The sequence below is a fragment of the Dipodomys spectabilis genome, unplaced genomic scaffold (assembly GCF_019054845.1).
Source record: "Dipodomys spectabilis isolate Male_0828 unplaced genomic scaffold, ASM1905484v1 ptg000026l, whole genome shotgun sequence".
Taxonomy (NCBI): Eukaryota; Metazoa; Chordata; class Mammalia; order Rodentia; family Heteromyidae; genus Dipodomys; species Dipodomys spectabilis.
This window is the reverse complement of record NW_024870703.1, coordinates 3,081,531-3,103,796: the sequence shown is the minus strand read 5'-3', so window position 1 is coordinate 3,103,796 and position 22,266 is coordinate 3,081,531. Positions and strand designations below refer to the sequence as shown.

Below are 22,266 nucleotides of genomic sequence, written 5' to 3'. Positions count from 1 at the left end.
TGCTTTATTTTTAATTGTGAAATTGCCAAAAGTTGTATTATGAGGAGGTTGCATTGTGACATGTCTATATGACCCCAATATTTATTGTGTTTTTTGTTTCAAAAATACAATAATGCAAGAAAAAAAGGACAAGAAGTTTTTAGCTAAGCACATAAGAAGGAAAAATGACTTTGTTTAGAGATGATATGATCTAAGCAATCACTAAACTATGCTTTGATCTATAGTATATTTCAAATTAATGAGCTCCTTATGTTCAGTTAATAATTTTTCCCTGTGACCCTTAGTCATAATTATTTTTAGGTAATTCAGTTATCAAATTAGAATGCATTTAATAAAAGAACATATACTGTAGCTATATGCAACTGTTGTTAAATGATGCACAAACTCTAAAGACTGTTTTTAATTAATTTACTTTGTTGTTATTATAGAGGGGATATACAGAGGGATTAAAATTACATGAGTGAGATAATGAGTACATTTGCTTTCATAAAGTGTCTCTGTTCCCGCATTCTCTCCTGGTCCCTCCCACCCATCTCTACAAGTTGTGTAGTTCACTTTCATCAGTGTCCAGTGAACTCCACCACCGCACATTTCCACCCTTTTCCCTTCAACTTCTGTGCCCTCTCCGACCATCTTGAAGATATACGTACAAATATACCATTCATAAGATGAAGAAGACAGAATCATCAAAAACTAAAAACTAAAAAACAAAAGAGTGTTTCATTTGCACATCTTGGAATTATTTTAGTATGTATATTATTTTATATAAATAGGAAGAGACACTTACCCATTGTACCTTTGGATGTGATTCTCTCCTTTGTGATTCTCTTTGTGATTGCCTCCTAAGACTATCCTCTTTTGGTCTCACTGTGGATGAGTGTCTAGACTCCAGTTTAATTTATCAAATCCCAGTACAATTTAGATCTAACTTCTGCATACCAGAGAACATGTGCCGTTTGTCTCTCTGATTTATCTCTCTGATTTATCTCACATGATTTGTTCTAGTTCCATCCATTAAGGGCTCTATTTGAAAGCTCCTAGAATTTGTGGCTATACTTGGCAAGATCACAGCATGTAAAATAACTATATAATCTTCAGAATTATATTGTTATTAGAAAACTCTATGATAATATCATTTACCTTAATATCCTAAACCATAAGATACTTACAAATTTCATCTAAGAAGTTCAGGATTTCTTCACTAAAAAAATCACTCAGAATAAACACCTGAATAGCTGTAGAAATATACAAAATTCATTAATTTGAAAAATTCATTTAAGATGCAATTCTTGAGTTGATTTGGTGATTTAATGTAATCTAGTCAAAATCCCAGCTTTCTTTTATCTTTTTTCCTCTTTTTTAGAATTTACATGCTGATTAAAAATATATAGTAGAAATAGGACCTGGAATTTCCTGAATATCTAGAAAAATAATGAATACATTTTGAAATGTTAACATGCTGGGCTGCTTTATTAACTATAAAGCTACATCAATTAAGACTGTAGCTAATTATTCAACTTTGTGTAATATGGGCATGACAGTATATGTGCATATCAATAGAAAAAAATAAGAAATCCAGAAATAGATTAAAACATATGTAGCTGATTTTCAAGAAAAAAAATACCAATAAACCTCAATGGGGAAAGAAAATAATTTCAGCCAATGATGGAGAAAGAAGGTAGGCTTCAGTCCACTACACAGAATTATCTGCTTGAATCACAGACCTGCACACACACACACACTCACACACACACACACACACACACTCACACTCCCCTTTTCACATAACGTTTTAGGGGAAAAGCATAAAAGAATAAATCCATGCTTTGAATTATGCAAAAATATTTCCAGACAGAAAAATGAAGAAAAAAGGAAATCAGCTAGGAACTGGTAGTTAATTTCTGTAATCCTAGCTACCAGGGGGACTGAGAGTGGGAGTATCATGGTTCGAATCAAGCCTGATGCATGTTTCTATCTCAATCAATGCCTAGGCACAGCGACGTTCACATGGCATCTCAGCCATGGAAGGCTGAGATCTCAGGATCTTGTGGTTCCATGCCTGCCAGGACAAAAAAGTCTGTGAGATTATATCTTAACAGAAGGAATTTAAGCATGGTGTGAGTACCTATCATCTTAGCTCTGGGAAGTGAGAAATATAAGGATTGTAGCCCAGACATGTGCCTACACAGAAACTAGAAACCTATCTCAAAAATAACCAGGGGAGACAAAAAAAATGGAATTGTGGCTATGCCACAGAACTCTTAGTGAGCCCAGGGTCTGGATTCCCAAGGGGAAAATAAAAAAAGAAAAAGAAAGAAGAGAGAAAGAAATAAAGAGAGAAAAAGAAGAGGTAAAAAGATATGTGGAAGGAAGAACAGAGGGAAGAGGGAAGGAAGAAAGAAAGAAAAGAAGAATATTGGGGTTTATAAAAATTAAGGATTTCTGGTCACCAACAATGTTCCTGAAAAAATAAGGCCAAATCACAGGTTGGGAAAAAAATATTGAAGATGAATTTTGTAACATGTTTTAAATGAACTCTGAAAGGAATGTGTAATGAGCTCCAATGAATGGATAATATAAGGAAAACAACCAAAATTTTCAAATGGCTTTAAGACATTTTTTTTCAGAAAAGAAAATAGAATTGCCCAATGAGCATATATAAAACGTTTGCCTTCACCAGTCAAAAGGAAAATAAAAATGGCCACTTAATGCTGTTTTATAGCCACCAAAATAACTCAAATTTAGAAGATTGATAATATTGGGAAAATAAGAAGCACCCTCTTGAAATCTTCAAGCAGGACAGAATATAAAATGGTGTGCTCAGTTTATAAAGCATTTCTTTGGAGAATTTCTTACAAATTAAACACATATCTTTTTATCAACCTAACAATTCCACTTCAATATATTGTCCCAAGGTAAATGAGAATGTGTTCATGAAAACAAGTATACAGAAAATGATCACAGAAGCTTTATTTGCACAACTATGTAACTGGAACAAATAGATTGATAGAATATAGAATATTCAAGCAATGGAAAATTACTTCCCAATAAAAAGTAACTATTACTGATATATGTAATAATATGGATAAATTTAAAAATCATTATCTTGAGGAAAGAATAGATGCTGCATTTTTATGAAGCTCAGTAAAGGCAAACTAGCCTAGAGTGGTGAAATTAGAATTGATACTTCTAGTAGAGCTAAGAAGGCAGGAAGGGAACCAAGAAGATATGGCAGAAATATTGGGTACAATGATGATGTCCCTGGTTGCTTGGGTTAATTCAGTTATCAAAACTTGACAAAATACATACTAAAAATATGTGCATTCTGCTGAGTGTCAGTGTGTCATGCCTGTAATCCTAGCTACTTTGGAGGCTGAGATCTGAATATTGTGGTTCTAAGCCAGCCTGGGTAAGGAAGTCTATGAGACTATTATCTCCAATTAACCACCAGAAAAGCCAGAAGTGGAGCTGTGATTCAAATGGGAGAGTGCCAGTCTTGAGTGAAAAAGCCAAGCAAGAGCTCTAGGCCCCAAGTTTAAACATCAGTACAAAAAAGCAATGTACAGTCAAGTTTTTATCCTAAGTTTTTAACTAAATATAATTTGTCAGTGGAAAATCCACATGAATCAAGGAGAAATCCTAAAAGGAAATTATGAGAATCCCCTACAGAATGGGGGCCCTTGGTAATAACCAAGACAACTATGAGTTTAGGCTAAACTGAGCTAGGCTGGGCCTCAAGTTTTAAGGAGGGAGAGAAAATGCCTGGCTATCCATGTAGATTCTGCTATTGCTGATGACCTAGGCAGTAGAAAAATCTTTTCCATATTTTAAAGGTAAATTTCCTCATCTAGTATATTATCATGACTAGCCATCAATGGACTTTGTAACTAAAAATACAATTGATCTCTAAATGTAATGTGTAGAATTTCATTGATAAAAATCTGCTTGACTTAAAGAGCTATGGAGCTTCCAAAGGCAGTCAGGTAGGCCTGACTGCTTAGGCTGAGACCCTAAAACACCTGCATGGAATCATCACATGATCCTGAGGAAAACTATTCAAAGCTTGGGATTCACAAGACGTTGTAAAACATAAATCCGCAATTTGTGTGCAATATATCCTACAGACAAAAAGAAAATGAATAGGCCCTCTAGCAGAAAGCATGACTAATTGACTTTGTTGGGGTTGAATTAGAGGAAGAGAAGGCAGAGAAAGTAAGTAGCCAATCTAGACTTACAAGAAAATATATTTGTCATGTCTCTCAGAAGTGTTAGGCAAAGAAAATCAACATTTTAGAAGGCTGTATGGATCCCCAAAGTCCACTTGAATGGATTGTATTAAGAAGCAAAAAAAAAAAAAAAAAAAGCCTTACCTCCTTCTGAGAATATGCCTCTCAGAAAGGATCTACTTCATCCCTCTCCTGAAGAGAAGAGGAAACACAAGAAGAGCCTGGTGCAGAGCCCCAATTCCTACTACATGGATGTGAAATTCCCACGATGCTATAAAATAACCACGGCCTCTAACCACACAGAAACAGTAGTTTAGTGTGTTGGTTGCTCTACTGTCCTCTGCCAGTCTACAGGAGGAAAAGCAAGGCTTACAGAAGGATGTTCCTTCAGATGGAAGCCGCACTAAAAGCACTGTGAACCAAAATGAATGGGAAACCGTCCCAATAACACATTTTGGATATATCATGTTCATATCTTGTTTAACTGCTAGGAACTTCCTGACTCAAGTATTCAGGGGCAACCAGAAGAGAAAAATGCTAGTCTTTTGAGGCAATTTGTGAAATAAAATAAAGGTAATTTCCAAGTCAAAGTCCTCGGTGCAGATATAAGGACTTCTTACCTAGAAAGATGAAAGCTGTTGATGCCAACACCACAAAGATGGTAAAGAGGAGGACCTGGTTAGAACCAATGAACCCCTTTGAAAACACTTGGATTTTCACATTGATATATGCATTGTACATAACAGAAAATAGTTATTTTATAATACAAAGCAGATGCTGCATTTGAGGACATGGTCCTAAGAGTAAACTGGGTGTCAGTGGCTCATGCTGTAATTCTCAGGAGTCTGAGGTTCTTGGTTAGAAGCCAGCCTGGCCAGTAAAGTCCATGAAACTTTCTTCCAATTAACCAGCAATGTAAAGCTGTGGCTCAAGTGGTAGAACACCAGCCTTGAGTGGAAAATGGGAGGCAGCACCTATACCTTGAGTTCAAGCCCTCCGCTCCCCCCCCAAAAAACCCCACCAACCTAGGTATACATCTATTAAGTGAAATTTTGAGATCTAATGATCAGAACATGAGTATGGTATATCTGGATTCTACTGGTGATAAATGCATTCTTCTGACAGTATTTGTAGCTTATTTATATTGCTGACTTAAAATGTCCCATTAGAGCTATCTGGAGGAAAAAAAGAAACAAAAATACAATGACAGAAAATAAACTATAAATAAAAAAAGCTAAATGCTGTTATCTAGAATTGAAAGAACACACTTCAAATTAAACCTGAAATATAGCCTCTGAATTATGTAAATGGGTGTAATGTTAAACAGGCAATTAAGAACTAAAGAATAAAAACTAAAGGCAGAGACCCATTTATTTTCAAAAGGTTGAGTGAGTAATAAGTGAATTTTCCCCTGTTGTTTTCTCTTTCATACAAAGCAAACAGGGATAGAATGGATATCACATAGAGTGGAGTACATATTTTTAAAACAACATTGACATGTCTTTATTGTTCAGTCTGTTCCTAGGAAGATTACAGCACATTTTTCATTTGGTGGACAGTTAGTTTGGTTGTACATGTTAATAGAAAGCCTCTACCTGAACTGATTTAACATTTAGAACTGTGAGTGTGAAAATAATCCTCACGATAAACAATGCTCACTCCACAGTAAACACTGCATTATCCCCAAGTCAAATGATAGAGTCAACTCAATAAATAAAAGCCCTAGAAGTAATTCATTCCCTTTACAATTAAAAACTAATTATTGGTTGAAAATAAACAGTGTAGTAACTTCATTCATTATATACAGGAAACAAAGCCCTGAATAGCTCATGTATCTGAGAGCTCATTTTCTTCTGGATAATTAACAAATTTACAAATACACAAATGCATATAAGTATATATATATATATATATATATATATACATATATATATATACATATGTTTAAATGATTTTATATCTTATGCATGCACATAATATACATATTACATATTGTGTAGATATATACATATAGTGATATATACAATTTATAAATTATATTCATTTTACCTCATTTGTTGATCATTTCAAAAGGACTGTTGTGCTTTGATATATAAAGATTATTATTAAGAAATACACCTGGGGTCTGGGAAGGTAGCTCAGTGGTAGAATTCTTGCCTCGCATTCATGAGGCCCTGGGTTTGATTTCTCAGCATCACATAAGCAGAAAAAGCTGGAAGTGGCATTGTGGCTCAAGTGGTAGAGCACTAGCCTTGAGCTGAAGAACTGAGGGACAGTGCCCAGGCCCAGATTTTAGGCCCCATGACCAACCAAAAGCAAAAATATATATATATAACTGTTGGCCTGATGCTAGTGGCTCACATCTCTAATCCTAGCCACCTAAGAGGCTGACATCTGAGGACTATAGTTCAAAATAAACCTGGGCAGGAAAATTCATGAGACTCCACTGAACTATGTAAAATCTGAAAGTGCCAGCCTTGAGCATAAATGCTAAAGGACAGCACTGAGGCCTTCAGTCTAGCCCTAGTCCTAGCACACACACACACATACACATGTGTGTATGTGTATGTGTGTATGAGAGAGAGAGAGAGAGAGAGAGAGAGGGACAGATAGACAGACAGAAAGAAAGAGATTGAGACAGAGACAGAGAGAGAGAAAGAGACAGAGATTCACAGAGAGAAAAAATAGCAATTGTCTAAAATGAACACCATAGGAAGTTTTCATTTGTTTAATAAAGGCACTGAAGTTATCTGAGACCAAATAAATAAAGGTAAATAAGTTATCTATCATTGAACCCCTTGCTGCTAATATAACCTTTAATCTCTTTTTTAAATGGAAATATACGAGACTATGATTAACTAGAAAATGCTCTATTAATAACATTTATCAATGCATTACTTTATAACAAGTACTATAATACACTTTACATAATTGTTTTGTGTTATTGATTTTTCTCAGCATTTGCACAGTAACAACCTTTTCTCTTTGTTTCCCATTACTAATTATATACTAAATAAGACAATATACTTAAAAATATTACAAACCACTTGTAATGAAAACAGAAAAACAAAGTCACAAAATCTGCTAATAAAACCAGGCACCTATGGCTCACACCTGTAATTCTAGCTACTCAGGAGGCTGAGATCTGAGGATCAGAGTTCAAAGCCAGCCTGGGCTTATCTCCAATTAACCACCAGAAAACCAGAGGTGGCTCTGTGGCTCAAGTGGTAGAGGGCTTGCCTTGAGCTGAAGAGCTCAGGGATAATGCCCAGGCCCAGAGTTTAAGTCCTAGGACCAACAAAAAAAAAAGAGGAAAAGAATGTGCTAATGACTAATCAATAATATCAATAATATAAATGTAGCAATAGCACTTAGTTCTGAAACCAATACCACTTTGTGCATAATTGTTAGAAATGGTTGGAAAAATTCAACTATATTTTTGAAAAAAGGAAGTGAGGAGAGTAATGAATTACAAGTTTCAGAGTCAGTATGGGCCAGTAATTTGCTGCCCTTACAAGTGACAGTTAATGTGTACTGAGAGAACAATGGCAGATTTGTATAAGCTACTAAGCAAAATGCAAAATAGTGTGCATGCAATATTTAGGTAAATATTTAGGTAAAAGAATACATGTGTGTGATCAATTTAAATCCACAATGATGGAATTGTGATTGAAAGCTTATTTTTCATCTTTAAATATTCCGTAGAAAAAGATCAATGACTTTGACAACAAAAATTTAAGTGAAAAGACAAATTCTATGATAGAAAAAGACATCGTGTCAAACACAATTGTAAATTTAACACTCTTATTATTGAAAGTTACTATTATTAAGTGATAAGCAAAAAAACAAAGATGGTTAATTTTCTTGGTCTATTTCAGTGGAAAGATAGGGTTCATGTGGTCTGATGATCTGTATTTAATAAAGGGTCCTGGACTCCTGACAAGGTGTTAAATTTCATAAATCATGGTTGTTATAGAAAGATGTTACAAACCCTTCTGCTACAGCATGCTCTGTTGGGATGTACAAAGCAATAAACACACTTATAATGCTAAATAAGTGGCAGACACTGCACCAAGCCTTAGATATTTTTTTCTCTAATACAATCCATAAATGTGAAAATAGTCAGTGGTAATATTCATCAGACAAATACTTGAATTAACTCTCATGTAAATAATAAAGCAATAAAAGCTTATGCTCTGATTTGAATGATAACTTCATCACTGAGAAAAATCACACACACACACACACACACACACACACACACACACACACACACACAGACTACACACACATATCTCTCAGCACAAAGTCAAAACCCCAGGCTTCTAAGTAAGGTGATGATAAACTATCGGACAACATAATTCTTGTTTGAAGGAATGCAGGCAGCATAAAAGCCTTTGTGTGCAGTCAACATTTCAGAGCTCACCTATGAAGAGAAAACAAATATCTCTGTAGGTACATTTTTGTAAAGCTTCAATATGTTAGTCCTTTTTATAGCTGAGACCCCAAGGAGCTAAATAGCTAGAAGGTGACATGTTATTGCAACATTCAAAAGTCAATGCTCTTCAGACACCTAGTAAAAGAGCTACCTAAATGATATTTAATTGAGTATTTACTTTAATGAAAAAAATGGTATTCTTTAAAGTATCCAGAAATTCACAGGACAAAGTGGAAACTTTTAATGAAACAAATATAAGGAGAATACAAAAAAAATGAGTTCATGTAACCTAGCTAAAGGTTGGGAAAAGGTTCAATTATTACATATGATTTTACAACCAAATGAGTCATTAACTTTGCAGCTATCAATTTTTTATTAGAAATTTAAATTAAATGTGACCTCCACCTTTTGAGATTAAAATGAGTAAAAATCACCTTGACTTTTTAGGTGAAAGAGAATATTATCCAAAAAAGATGGGAAATAAATTTGCCTTTATTTCCAATGGAGTAAATGCTTATTTTTGGAAAAGAAGTAAAGTAAATGCAAACACTGGAAGAAAAAGTATGAAGTTAAGATGTATAGTCGTCTTACCACGCAAACCTAATCAATACAGCCACAATAATAGTGTTTATAAGATACCTACCATGTGTTATTACTGTTCTAAAGAAGGTTTTGTATATTGACTCTTTTAATCCTCAGAACAAACCTTTCAGGCATGCACTCAAATTGTTCAGCCTCCATTTCACAGAAAACAAGCTGGGCCACTCAGAGAGGTTAACTCGATTTACTCCAACTATGTAGCTGCTAAGTGGCAGTCAGGCTTCAGGCTCAGACATCCTGGCATGAGCTCAGTGATCATGGCCACTATTTGTCCATGACAAGAACCTGGTTTTCTCACTATGTGTATTATGGGTGTTAGGAAGTAAATGGTCCTGTGGAATTTGGACTCATGTTCAAAATTACAGCAACTATGAAACGTAAAAATTTCAGAGAAACGTATCACCTGAAAATATCAAATCTTTTAATGGTGTGATGACATTGTCTACCAAATCAACTCGCCAGCACAAGAAAAATTTCCAAATAAATTGTATTATAAATGAGATATAAATGAGTTCTGTAGTCCTGAAAATGAGTTTAGTTGAAAAAGTAATGGTCCCATTATAATTAGATTTCAGATTAAATTGTCTTACTTCCCTCAATTCAATACTTTCAAATAATCACATGATCAATATTGATCAAAATAGGCCCTTTCTGTCATATGCTAGGCACACTCTCACATAGTTTACAGTGACAATCAGTAGGTACCTCACTGTAAAATTAACAAGTTTGCTTTTAACATGGGAACTAGAGGTGGTCTGGTTTCAGTTCATTCCTCAAGAATTCCATTTTAGCAGAGCCCACACTGTCTTTTTTTTCATTGCAGTTATGTGAATGCAATTCTCAACACTGTTTCAAGAAGATGTTGCATGTGAGTAAATATCAAAGTTTTTCAGTGAAATTTGAACAGTTGTTGATTTCTAGATTGGAAAATAGCATTTACATGTTTAATAAAACTAACAAATTTTATGTCACTAGTAATCCATATATCAGGTTGTTCTAAGCTGGGTGCGGGTGGTTTATGGCTAGCTATTCAGGAGACTGAGAACTGATTATCATGCTTCAAAGCCAACCCAAAAAGAAAAACCCATGAGACTCTATCTCTAATGAACCAGCAAAAAAATCAGGCTGGAAGCATGACTCAAATGACAGAACATCAATTGAGCAAGGGAGCTAAACGGGTTTGAGGCTGAATTCAAATACCAGTAATACTAAAATGAAAACATAATGATCAGTTATTCTATAAAGCCACAGTTAAAGAAATATCTATATAGCAGCACAGTCTGCTCTTTATGTTTTTAATTTTTAATTAATTAATTTATTTGCCAGTCCTGGAGCTTGAAGTCTGGGCAGGGGCATTGTCCCTGGGCCTCATTGTGCTCAAGGGTAGTTCTCTACCACTTGAGGCACGGCTCCACTTCCCAGTTTTTCTGAGTAGTTTATTGGAGATAGAAGTCTCATTGGGACTTTTCTGCCCAGACTGGCTTCAAACCATGATCCTCAGATCTCAGCCTCCTGAGTATCTCAAATTATGGGCATGAGACACTGGCGCCTGGCTTGCACTTTATATTTTATATTACATATGAACAACCATTCTTCTGAGTATGTATAAGATTTATTTCATCATTTGCAAACAGAAAGCTGAAAGTTCTTATTTTTATTTTTTATAGTGTTTCAAACAAGAAGTTGTGTTACTCAGCTTTTCATTGTTGTGAGAAAATACTGGAGGGGGAAAAATTAGATAAGGAGACTGATTTCTTTTAGTTCATGGTTTCAGAGGATTTGGTCTGTGGTGATTTGACCCTATGGTTGTACTGTACAGCTTGGTAGAGCAAAGCTGCTCACCTCAAAGAGAGGTGAAAGAAGGTTCAGGGGTCTTCATGCCTCCTTCAAAGACACAATTAATTATCTGACTTCCAGTAGCACCACAGTCTAGTAATCAAGTCTTTAACACATGAGACTCTGCAGTATATTTAACATCCAAACCATAAGACAAGCGATCTTAGAAAGTATCTGCTTGTGGCCAAGTTAGATATGCAGTTTATGGCACTTCCATTTCCTCTTCTGGAAGACAGATGGCAGGTCAGAGGCTCCCTTGCTATCCTTAAGTGTGACCTGGTTGAAGTGAGCTAATGGTTGTCCCATTTTCAGGCCTGGTTCCCAAACTATTTCCCATATGTAATCTTTTTTATTGTAAAAATAGTGTACAGAGGGGTTCCTGTTACATGAATGAGGTAATGAGTACATATCCTATCCAGCATTGTTTCCTCCTCCCTTGTTTTTCCCCTACCATCCCTTCCCACCCTACCTCCCCAATTCCTCCCTCTCCCCCCAAGTTGTAAAGTTCATTTTCAACATAGTGTCTTGTACATCTCATTATTACAATGGGTCAACCTGTATCCTTATTTCAGCATTTTGTTATTTCCCTTCCCCTCCCCAAATTAGAAAAATGTATATACAAGATTCAGGGCACCGACATCAAATACAATGAAAACAGGTTATACTGTGGGGGAAGAACATACAAGAAAAACAAAAAAATCACACAGTACATTTTAGATACATTAGAAACAATAGCAAGCAAGAGAAAAAAAACAGTTGTTTCCCTATCTTGGGGTTCATTTCACTTAACATCATCTTATATGGTCATATGTGCATAGCTTTTGACCTTTTCTGCTTGTCCTAGACTTATACTAATTATTGCAAATAAGGGAAACCATGGGACCTATGTTTTTTTGGGCCTGGCTTATTTCACTTAATATAATTTTTTCTATGTGTTTCCATTTTCTAACAAATGGGGCAAAGTGATTCTTTCTGATAGAGGCATAGAATTCCATAGAGGCATAGATTTCCATACAATGGAAATCTAGGGTATTGTCCATGGGAAATTTCTAATGGTAGTTTAATATTGGCCTTCATCCTTACTGAACATGTAGTAAATATTTCTTGTTTAGTGCAACCTAGTTTCAGAATGCTACTAATAGTGCATCTTTTCTTCTCCACTCAATTGTCATAAGAAAGCTTAAAAGATTACATATGGGTCAAGAAAATGTGATATATATATATATATATATATATATATATATATATATATATATATATATCAATTATATAAGCTTCTGTGTGTCACTGGATACCCAGTGCCCAATTCCAGTCTCACAATAGCACTTTTTTCCCAATGGTGAAATAACTTCAGTGCAAATAATCTTCACTCCATCAAGATAAAAACATACAATGACTTTTGTAATAAAATCCTAAAAATATGATATTTATCTATTATATTTTCTGTGAACAATACTATTATAACAACCTACATCTCTTCATTTTACAATAAACGCTGCTATCCATCTTCTTAGTAATTTTGTTACACAGTTATGTAAAGCTGCTATGCAGCTTATGTCATGAGTATTAAGTAAGGAAAATCATTGGCCAAACTAACAATAATGGAGGATAACTAGTTCCCGTGGCTCAGAACTATTCACACAGGGCTACAGAAAACAGCCATTTCTATATTTCTAGGAATCTTTTTAACCTACTGAATGACTCAAGTTCCATGTACCTTCTTGCTCAGAAAAATAGTTTTGTCAGGTTGGATCTTCTTAGCACACACCAACTGAAGAGTTGGTAAAGGTGTTTATAGGGACTGGGAATGTGGCTTAGTGGTACAGTGCTTGCCTAGCATGTATGAAGCCCTGGGTTCAATTCCTCAGAACCACATATGGAGAAAGAGCCAGAAGTGACACTGTGGATCAAATGGTAGAGTACTAGCTTTGAGCAAAAGAAGCTCACGGACAGCGCCCAGCCCCAGGACTGACAAAAAACAAACAAACAAACAAATCACTGTTTATATAGTGGTTATATCTCATGGCAGCATTTTCTTCTCAGTTCAAATTTCAGAGACAGTTTCAAATTATTAAAGCAAAATCATGTGGCTTCATATCAGATCTAGTGTCCTGAAGCTTTATGGCTATAGGAAGTATGGTAGATTGATATACTGAGACTGGTGACTGGAATAAATATTGCCTTATCTAAAATCAATCCAAATTATAGTTTAGTTGACTCTGAATATGCCTGATGTGTACACACACACACACACACACACACACACACACACACACACACACACACACATCCCATGTACACATCTTTCTCATGAAGGCTTCTGGTTCAGAAACACATGGTGGATTATTGTTTTGACAATGGCTTCCCATTGCCCATTTTCTACCATGTGTTTATGTACACCCTCTTACACTTTAGTGCAATTTTCTTACACCATTAGTCAAAATCCTTGCAATCTGTTCCTTTCTGTATTTCCAAATTACAATTAACTTGTAAATCCATCATGTATTTTCACACACAAACTCATTCCTTACAACAAGCAAAAGCTAGTGTGATTAGCTTCACTTTTAATGAAGTAATGGAGGTTCAGAGTCTATAGCTATGAAGATGTAAAATTCAGATCTAAACATCAATCTGTGTCATTCTAACATCTACCATCTTGGAATCTCTGGTCCTCCTGACCTACTGCTTCGCAGCAGACATTTTACTCTATTAAAGATGGTAATCTTCACTATGTTTCATTGTAATACCACATCTTTATTCAGACCCATCTTTACTTACATAATTTTGGTTTTTCTTGTCTGCTGGAATCTTACACAACCTTCAACAACCAATTCAGGCTTCTCAGTACCTTTTAGGCTTCTTGTTGAATATCTTCATTATTCTCATTCCCTTTGATTCTGAAAGTATGGAAGCTAAGAAAAATTTGGTTTAGTAATGCCAAGTGAAAGAGATATCAAGTTCAGTGCATCAAATTGTCATCATCCAGGTTAAGCCTCTTGATGATATGTCTCGTTATGCATCATCATTTTCTATGTCTATTTCTGTTTCTGTTTCTAATTTGAACTTGCTTCCATTTTTAAAAATCAGATTTTCTGGCAAAACATGTATTTTCTTTTAAAGCGGAGGCATTGAGAGGTTGGAGTTTTGCTGAAGTCCCCACAGTTGACTTAGCCTAGTCCCAGATATTAATACTGTGACTTGAGCTCCTTGACCAAGTTCAGCTCACATGTTGTTAGCTTCTTCAGCTATTTCTTTCCCTCTCTTTTCTGTGTTCAACATTGGAATAGCTATCACTTTTCCACCTCCAACCCCAGCCATGCCTCCAACCCCAGCCATTTCTTGTGTTGTATCCAACACAGATACATTCTCATTAGGTTTCATGATCACTGATAAACATGTTCATGAATCACATTCATTCACATTTCCACAACAACTAATGGGAGACTTGATAAAAACTGATTGATTCCCCTCACTGAACCTTTGTGATTTTTGCTAACAAGGACAAAGTCAGTATCACTCTTCCTGCTGGTCCAGTGGAAAAGAGTCGGTGACAGAGATGGTGTCTTATAATCACAAAGACTTGTGTGCTCCGCAGAAGGTCCTAACACTCCTATCCCAGACCCCTGTCCTGTCCTTGGGCTTTGTCAGCCCACCCGGGACTCCAGTGTCACAGGATGGGACCACAGGAAGCACAGCAGCTCTAGGGGGTCAGGTCACCTAGGTAAAAGTCCACAAACTGGAATGCCTATGAGCTGGATACAACCCGTGTAACCCATTTTCTTTAGTATAGAACCATTAGTAAGGAAAAATAATCATTTGTCAGGATAAAAAATGGCTCATTAAAGAAGTCTGCCATGTAAGACAGGAGAACAAGAACTGATAATGGAAAAAGACATATCCAAAGTTTCAGTTTCTTATTTTATCCTTCCATTTTTTTCTTATATGTGGGACAAAGAGAAATGAACCCACAATGATCTATTCATCATATAACAGGAGCTCTTATTTGCTCATGCTCTGGTAGATAGTGGTGGCCTAGTATGTTTAGAAAATATTAGACAGTAGACTTATTTCTAAGGTAATATTTTTCAACTTGCTAATAAATTGCAAAAAATCATAATTAATTAGATTAATAAATTGATCTTAATTGAGATTAGTAATTAATCTAAAAACAGGCTGTAAAAATTGACTATATAGAAATGTACATAGATCTCTTTATGCTCAAACAATAACTCGTGCATTGTATAGCAATATTTTGAACAACAGTGTATGGCACATACAATGGTTTTCCCATAAGATTGTAATAAGGCTGAAAAATTCTCCTTGTCCTAGTAATGTCATAACTATGCTAACTTTGTTTTACAATGCATTGTTTACATATTCCTAAACAAGCCTATTATGGTACCAGTCATATAAAAGTATAGCAATACAATGATGTACATGATATAGTATTTTATATCAGCAACAAATAACTTTCATATTTATATGTTTACTATACTATATTTGTTATCTTTTTTGTACTACTTTTTAAACTTAGGCCTTCCTGCTTGCTGGTCTAGTGTTTTACCACTTGAATCATACCAACAGACTATTTGCATTTTTCAAATTTGGTCTCACCATTTTTTGCTCAAGGACGGCCTCTGACCAACTTTTCCTGTAACTAGAGTTACCTGCATAGGCCACCATGCCCAGATTCTTGTAGGAAATGGGGGTCTCAACAATCCTCCCTCAGACTGGCCTTAAGTTGTCATCCTCCATTTCCATCTTACATAAATGTGACCACAGGTCTATGAGGCTACACCCAGCCCAATTTTTGTTACTAGTTTAACGAGTACTCTCTTCTCCTACTTCCATTAAAAAGGATACTGTAAAACAGCATACTGTGTCACACTGGCAGGAAGATCATACATCTTGTGTTTGTGTAGTGTGTCTCTCCATTGTGTCAGGAAACCATGGTGAGTGATTGCCTTATACCCTTTAAGTTTGTATAGCACATTCTGCAATCGTCATACAATGATGAAATCATCTCGGAGCTGTTTCTCGGGTTTTTTTTTTCTCTAAGATTTGAGAGATACTGTTTTTACCTTGCCAAAGCAAGGGGAACACAATAGGAAAAAATCATAATTGTTGCCGGGCGCTGGTGGCTCACGCCTGTAATCCTAGCTACTCAGGAGGCTGAGATCTGAGGATCATGGTTCAAAGCCAGCCGGAGCAGGAGAGACTGTGAGACTCCTATCTCCAATAAACCACCAGAAAACCGGAAGTGGCGCTGTAGCTCAAGTGGTAGAGCGATTGCCTTGAGCTGAAGAGCTGAGGGACAGCGCCCAGGCCCAGAGTTCAAGCCCCACGACCGACAAAACAAAAAAAAAATCATAATTGTTAAAAAAAATACTGCACCTTAACTTCTAAGAAATATTATACCACAACTTCTTGAGCCATTTATATACTGAGGGACAGTGGGGTTGGTTCCATAGCTTAGCTATGGTCAATAATACTGCAATGAACATAGATGTATTGGTAGCTTTAGTGTGGAATGGGGTTACTGGATCATAGGGGAGCTCTAAGTTTAGTCTTTTGAGGAAGTTCTATACTGATTTCCACAGTGGTTGAACCAGTTTACATTCCCACCAATAGTGTAGTAGCTAGTAGCATTTCCTTTTGGCCATCTCCCTGTCAGAATCTACTATTATTTGTTTTCTTGATAGGGGCCATTCTAATTGGGGTGAGGTGGAATCTCAATGTGGTTTTGATTTACATTTCTTTTATGGCTGGAGATGTTGAACATTTCTTCATGTGGCAATGGTTATTCCCTCCCTCCCATCACTGCCCTTGAGTTGCTTAGTTCTTTTTCATCCATGTCCAGTGAACCTGATTGACCCTTCTGTTGTATGTTTTCCTCTGTTTCTGTAAGGGGACTGGGTTCTTAAGCCTCCTACCTAAGATATGAGAAAGAGAGAAGTTTGGAGAAGAATGACTAAACCATGTCCTCCCACTGGCTGACAGAAACAGCGTAATTGCTCTCATTCAGTTTGCTGCTCTGGTTATGAAAACACAATACAATTGGAAATTTAAAGCTTAGACCTTCCATCATCCACTGGATCCTGAGAGATATAGTAGTAAAAATTAGCAAATTTTCTTCATTTCTGTCCAAAGGTCTTGGAAGTTCTGGCAGGAGCCATTGAAGACAGTTTTAAAGATAGTTAGCTATACAGGGCAGAAAGAACTCCACAAATAACCAGCAAACATCCAAGTTAGAGGCGTGACTTTGGTGGTAGTTAAGCAAGAACGTCAAGCAAGCAGGAGGTTTTGAGTTCAGACTTAGGTTACAAGAAAAAAAAATGGTGAGGAAGTCAAACAGGTTTTATATGCAATGGGCATACTAGTTGGAGTGGGGAGGGGGAATGAAGAAGTATAGATATGTTTACAATGTCATGTAAAATGGATCAGCAAAGCTTGTTGAGAATGGATTGGGAAGGAGAAGAGAATATGAGAGAGGTAGCAAAGGAGATGAGTGTGATCAGGCTACACAGTATGCATGTATGGGCATGTCCATAAATTGCTTTGTACAACTTGTACAACTAATTGATACACATATGTGTGTGTACATACTACCGGCAGCATGAGGGAATATTTATGATATAATTAAATGTGAATGTGTGTAACATAGTACAATTGGGTAAAATAAGTGCACGTATGGATAAAAGCCAATAATATAAAGAAAAGGAAGCTACCTTTAGATATGGTGGTAGCAAATTACATATTTAATGTTTCTGTGGTCATTTTTTAAATGCAACAAGAAGACATGTATGAGAAGGTCATACTAGAAAATCTATATTATACAACTATGTTCTTTGGAACTGACAATAAAATAGAATTAAGAAATATTGGTACAAAGGAATTATAATAAGATATATAAAGTATATAGAACTGGCTTAAAACATGCAATAAACTGGTGGTCACAACTAAAGATTACTTTTGCGTTCCCCCCCCACCCCCCGCCCCTCCCTCCCCGTGCTAGTGGCTTGTAATCTTTGCTACTTGGGAGCCTGAGATCTAAGGACTGCAGTTCAAAGCCAGTCTGGGCAGGGAAGTTTGTGATACTCTTAATTCCAATGGACTTCTAAAATCTTGGAAGTGGAGCTGTGCCTCAAGTGGTAGAGCACTAGTATTGATTAAAAACAACAACAAAACAAACAACAACAACAAAAACTCAGACATAATTGGGTGCTGGTGGCTTATGTCTATAATCCTAGCTACGCCGGAGGCTGAGATCTGAGCATTTTTGTTCAAAACCAGCCCGGGCAGGAAAATCCATGAGATTCTTATCTCTAATAAACCACCAGAAAACTGAAAGTGGTGCTGTGGCTCAACTGGTAGAGCATTAGCCTTGAGCTGAAGAGCTGAGGGACAGCGCCCAGACCCAGAGTTCAAGCTCCACAACTGAAAAAACAAACAAACAAACAAAAACCTCAGGCATACAACCAGGCCTTTAGTTTAAAACTTTACTATTTATTTATTTTTCTTTGAGATAGATTCCTGCTATATTGTACAAACTGCCCTCAACTCACTCGGTAGCCTAGAATGCTGAAACTCACAATTCTTCTGAGTTAGCCTATCAATTGATGGGATAAATTGCCCTGAAGAGAAAAATTTAAAGACTAATGTCCACCTATTATTTTAAAAAAATTAGAATTAAAGAATGTTCAAGTTAAGAAGCTAAGAAAAAATAACAAAAATATTTTAAAACATAGACAAGAAAAGAACAAGGAAAAATGTAGGGGTTATTTATTCAAATAAGTAGAAGAGGGAGAGGAAAAAAATGCTGAGTATTTGAATAAAAAGGGTAAAGCACACAGAATATTTGTGAGGTTGATGAAGATAAATGAGAAATTAATTAGATTCAGAATGAAGATAAATGAGAAATTAATTAGATTCAGAATTTTAAAGCTGATAGAATAACAAAATTTTTGTAATGGAGTTGTAGATAAAAGTTAAAAGAATAAAAGATTCATGAGTAATGTTATTATAATTAACTTGAATTTTAGATTAAAAACAAGAATTCAGAGAATAATGTGTATTTCCAAAAGTGACCTAAGGAAAACAAGACTGCAGATGTGTCAGAAGAAAATAACAGGCCTTGATGGTTTTATGAATTTTCTCAACTTCTTTAGAAAAGGATACTAAAGTGAAGGGAGAAAGAGAAACTCCTCAACTTTTTCTAGCCCTCCAAATATAATAATGCCTGACATGCTTGGTGATATGCCATAGAGTTATTTCAAGATTATTCCACTGTTTAAACACATTAATTGAGAATATAAGATTTTATGATCACTTCAATATTTTTTAAATGAACCAGATTATGGTTGAAGTGCTAGAGTGCCTGGATAGCAAGTGTGAGGCCCTGAGTTCAAACTACAATATAACTTTAAAAAAAATTAAATGAAAATTTAAGCCAGGTACAGTGTCTCATGCCTGTAAACCAAGCTACTAGGGAGAAGAAATAGGGAAGATCTAGATTCAAGGTCACTAAAGTTTTGGTTGTGTATGTCTATTTTCTTACACCTGGGTACATAGGAGGCACAAAGAGCAGAATCATGGTCCTGGCTGCCTGAGGTATACATATGAGACCCTGCTTCAAAAATAACCAAAGCCAGACTCTGGTGGCTCACTCCTGTAATCCAACCTACTCAGGAGGCTGAGATCTGAAGATTGTTGTTCAAAGCCACCACAGGCAGAAAAGTCCCAGTGAGGCTCAATTACAGTTAACTACTCAAAAACCAGAAGTGGAACTGTGGCTCAGAGCAGTAGAGCACTAGCCTTGAGCAAAAGAGCTCAGGGACAGTGCCCAGGCCCTGAGACCAAGCCCCATGACCAACCAAAAACTCAAACAAATAAACCAAAAGTAAAAGTGCTGATAGCATGGCTCGGGTGGTATAGAGCCTGATTAGGAAGAGCAAGGCCTGGAGTCCAAACCCTAGTAATGCTAAGAAAACAATCTGAATATTACAAAAAGCAGTACTATAAATCAAATAAAGAAAAAAACCCATAAAATAATTCTCAACAAATAAGAAATAGAAGGGGACTTAGCGCTATAAAAAAGATGTTTACCATAGCACACAGAGTTCCCTTATGATCCAGCAATCCCACTTCTGGGCATGTACCCAAATGATCACAAACCAGACAATACTAAAGCTACCAGCAAAACTATGTTTATCACAGCACTATTCACCATAGCTAAGATATGGAACCAATCCAGATGCCCCTCAGTAGATGAATGGATCAAGAAAATGTGGCATACATATATATAATGGAATTCGATGCCTCCATCAGAAAGATTGACATGGTCCCATTTGTTAGGAAATGGAAAGACTTGGAAAAAGTTATTTTAAGTGAACTAAACCAGGCCCAAAGAAACATAGGTCCCATGGTTTCCCTTATTTGCAATAAGGGAAAAGCTGAGGACAAGCAGAAAAGGTCAAAAGCTATGTGCATATGACATAAGATGATGTTAAGTGAAATGAACCCTGAGACAGGGAAACAACTGTTTTTTTCTTTCTTACTATTGTTTTCAACATATTTAAAATGTAGTATGTGATTTTTTTTGTTTCTTTTGTATGTTCTTACCCCATGGTATAACCCCTGTTTTCACTGTATTTGATGTCCGTGCCCTGAATCTTGTATAGACTTTTTTCTAATTTGGGGAGGGGAAGGGAAATAACAAAATGCTGAAATAAGGATACAGGTTGACCCATTGTAACAATGAGATGTACAAGACACTATGTAGAACAACGAACTTTACAACTTGGCTGGGGTGGAGGGAGTTGGGGAGGTGGGGAGGGACGGGATAATAAGGGAAAAACAAAGGAGGAGGTAACAATGCTCAATAGGAAATGTACTCCATACCTTACTTATGTAACTGTAACCCCTCTGTACAGTATTTTTATAATGAAAAACATATTAAAAAGATGTTTACCTATAAACCTATAGTATATTAAAGTATTACTTCATACCCAGTAAATTATTAAAGTTAAACAAGTGTCAAGTGTGTATAAACATCAGAGTTATTGCTGGAATCTGGTGCTCATACCTGTAATCCCAGGTACTGAGATGACTGAGATCGAGGCTCCTTGTTCAAAGGCAGCCTGAGTTAGAAAGTCTGTGAGACTCTTCTTCCCAATTAACCACCAAACAAAACTTGAAGTGGAGCTGTGTTTCAACTGGTAGAGTGCTGGACTTGAACACAATAGCTAAGGGATAGTGTCCAGATCATGAGTTCAAATCCCAGGGCCCCCAAAGCCAGAGTTCTCAAATTTTTACTGTATGGTTAGGTACACCTTCATCTCAACAAAAAGGTAGGTTTGTTATATAAGTCTATCATCCCAATCCTTGGTGTGAAGTAGCAATAGGCAAGATCAATGTAGGTAATCAATGTCAAATAAATTTCAAGATTCACTTATAAAGAACCTGGCAATTTATTTTGAAGTGTGTCTTAAAGAACCCATCATGTGGGCCCATAATGAAAAAGACACATGCATGCTTTCTAATTCAATTTTAAGAAAATTAATTTCATCTATAGACTGTGAACATGTGCATTATGACATTCAGGCTATCCTTGACTTACTGTAGTTAAGACTTATGAGGTGTTGAACTTTATAATAGTGTAAAATTTAGTAGAGATCATACCTTAAGTTTAGAATTTTGATCTTTTTTGAGCTAAGGACATGCTGGTCTCCTTATGCAGCTGCTCTGACAGCCAGGATAGCACAGAGAACCAGAAGTCCCCTGTGGCATTCTGTGTTATTGGCATGTTACACGTACTGAGTGCATTTTCAACTTGTGGTATTTCCTTTCTTTCTTTGTAGTTTTGTCAGTACAGGGTTTGAATCCTGTGCTAAGCAGGTGATCGATCTCCTACTTGAACCACATCTCCAGACCTGCCTATGGTTTTTTGGCTAGTGTTGACCTTGTCAGGATGTTCTATCAGCATAGAAAAGCTTTGTTGTCTTACAACTATTTCATCCAGTGAATTAATTTGATTAGATATAGACCCAAGAATAAATATGTAATACTAAATTTCCTTCCTCAAAAGAGAAAGTTACTGAAGGATACTTACGGTTTGAAGGAAAAGATTTCCAGTCATGTAAAAATACAGGATACAATTAGGTAGGC

General features: G+C 36.2%; 1 pseudogene; it reads left to right on the top strand.

Moving 5' to 3' along the window:
* The first annotated feature begins 4,384 nt into the window (after positions 1 to 4,384).
* LOC122104569 lies at positions 4,385 to 22,204 on the top strand (annotated as a pseudogene).
* The last annotated feature ends 62 nt before the right edge of the window (positions 22,205 to 22,266 follow it).